Source organism: Lipotes vexillifer, unplaced genomic scaffold, assembly GCF_000442215.2.
Source record: "Lipotes vexillifer unplaced genomic scaffold, Lipotes_vexillifer_v1.1 scaffold884, whole genome shotgun sequence".
In the NCBI taxonomy this organism is placed as follows: Eukaryota; Metazoa; Chordata; class Mammalia; order Artiodactyla; family Lipotidae; genus Lipotes; species Lipotes vexillifer.
The window spans coordinates 202833-205430 of NW_006789227.1; the positions used below are offsets into that span (position 1 = coordinate 202833).

Consider the following 2598-nt stretch of genomic DNA (forward strand, 5'->3'; position numbering starts at 1 on the left):
CTGAAATACTATTCAAGGGAGTGAGTGAGGAAGATAAAAGGGAGATGGTTAGAAAATGGAGTTGAGATTACATATGTGCTTTGTCTCTCCACTTGAAGATAAGCTCTGGGTGTGTGCTGAGACTTGCCTGTTTTGTTCACTGTTGTAGCCCCAGTGCCTAGCATTAAATACTCAAATACTTGTTGAATTAATGAGTGCTATACAGAGACCTATCATATATGCTGGTTTGACTTGAAATATTTCAAGTTGAAAGCTTCCTAGCAGTACATAGTGTTGTTAATGTTACTGAACTCAAGTCTGTGTGTCTGACGCACAGTGAGGCCAAAACAGTACCAGAACATTGGAGTTTGGAGCAGAGAAAGGTTTATTGCAGGGACTTGCAAGGAGATGGGTGGCTCGTGCCTTAAAAACCCCAATTCCCTGAGAGCTTTCAGCAAAGCCCTTTTATAGGAAAGGTGAGGGAGGCACACGGTTAGTTGTTGCAGACTTCCTGGTGTCAGATCCTTTGTTCTTGAGGTCAGGTGACCATGTTCCTATAAACCTCTAACAAAACAAATGTTATCCTCTGTTCTAAACAGAAAGGGAAAGGGAGGCATTTAATACTGTCTCCATGCCTCCTTGTGGCTTTTAACACTTAACAAATCCCAGAAGCGAAGTGACATCATTACCCTTCATTTTACCTGTTCAAAGTCCCAAGGACCGACTTTCGCTCTCCTAGGTCCAGGCCCTGGCTAAGAGGAAGGGGTGCCTGCGGGGGCTGGTTACCCTGCCCCGGAGCGTTCGTTTGTCTGGCACCCAGTCTGGGTCCTCCTGCCAGTGCCCAGGCCAAACGGGAGAGGCAGATCTCAGCTGGTGGCGCCCTCAGGGCCTGGCCCCCCAGACCTTGCCCAGCCAGCATCACTGAGGGAGCCAGGCGCCCAGGACCCCGCCGGCCCTCAAACTGGCCCCCAGTTCCCCCAGCTCACCCGCCGGCCCCAAGGCCAGCGGGCCTAGGAGCCAGGGAGAAGGCTGTGATCCGCCTCTCTCACTGCATTTGCTGTCCCAGCATGGCTGCTGCGAGCTGACTGCTGCTGGAGGGGGACCGCTGTCCCGGCTGCCAGTCCTGGCTAAGGGCTGCGTGCCCACCTGGCCCCCCGTACTGAGCGTGGCGCCCCCCCACACGTCGGCTCACCGGGCCTACCAGCTGGACACTCGGCAGCACTAAGGCCTCAGCTGCCCCGAGGCCCCCCACCGGCTCCTTGGGAGCCACCTCCACACGCAAGTTCCCAGGAACGAGCCGCAGCCACAGGGCGGCGTGGCGTCCATGGGCTGAACCGGTGCTGCAACCTGGGGCGGCCACGCAAACCTGCTGGCCCGCCCCACTGAGCATGCCCGGCCCCTATTACATTCCCACACCCTAGACCTCTCTACCAAATAAGATTGATTGGCGTTTGACCTATGGATTCCTTATTCCTTTCCTTTACTAATTTTGTTCATCCTTGACTGGATCCTCTCTAGTGACCATGGATCCCTATAAAACAAGACAGCGGAAACAGTTCCCTCAATAATGATTTCAACAGGAGAGTTGTTCCTGCATCTCAGCATCACCAAGGCTCTTTAAATGATGATTTTACACTGAGTAAATGATGGTTCTCCATCAGTTGCTAAGGTACCAGTCAGTCAACCCTAGCAGTAAGTTAATATGTTAAATCTGTGGCTTCCAGTTCATTCCAGCTTATATTTGTGGAGTTGGTTTTTAATCCAAGTGAATGAATGACCTCGCAAATGATACGACTAAATGTTCTCATATTTCAGCAGACTGCCTGTTTGTCCTATCAGAGGCATTTTTAACTCCTTGTCTTTGAAGTGTACGAGGCCTGCTCAACTTTGGGCTAGTTGGAGAACTAGCAAGCATCCATCATTTAGTTTGTTGATAAAAAGCTCTAAGTATCATTAGCCAAGAAGTAATCTCTGTAACAATTCAGTTCTTTCTTTCAAGAAACAGATTCTTTTTTTTTTTTCTTTTTTAAAGAAGATGTTGCGGGTAGGAGTTTATTAATTAATTAATTAATTTTTGCTGTGTTGCATCTTCGTTGCTGTGCGAGGGCTTTCTCTAGTTATGGCAAGCAGGAACCACTCTTCATCGCGGTGCGTGGGCCTCTCACTATCGCGGCCTCTCTTGTTGCGGAGCACAGGCTCCAGACGCGCAGGCTCAGTAGTTGTGGCTCACGGGCCCAGTTGCTCCGCGCCATGTGGGATCCTCCCAGACCAGGGCTCGAACCCGTGCCCCCTGCATTAGCAGGCAGATTCTCAACCACTGTGCCACCAGGGAAGCCCACAGATTATTCTTGAGTTACTTTAATAATGATTTTATAGAAGCAGCGCTCACAGTGTTTGATGCGTCTGTTGAAGCCACATTAGTGAGTTGTCTCAGTGCAGGAACCTCTGCTGTAATGACACCCTCTTCTCTCCCCTGAGCAGACTGTACAGCGGGAGCCTGGTGCATGGGCTCTGCCAACAACTGCTGACGTCGGCCTCAGTGGAGAGCCTCCTGCACGTGTGTCCTGAGGCCCAGCAACTCTATGAGCATATGTTCAGTGCCACTAGGTTGTGTGCCCC

The 2598-nt window shown here is 50.9% G+C and overlaps 1 protein-coding gene across 1 annotated transcript in view; it reads right to left on the reverse strand.

Moving 5' to 3' along the window:
- ATP2C1 (ATPase secretory pathway Ca2+ transporting 1) overlaps window positions 1-2598 on the reverse strand; it is a 121642-nt gene that overhangs the window by 734 nt on the left and 118310 nt on the right.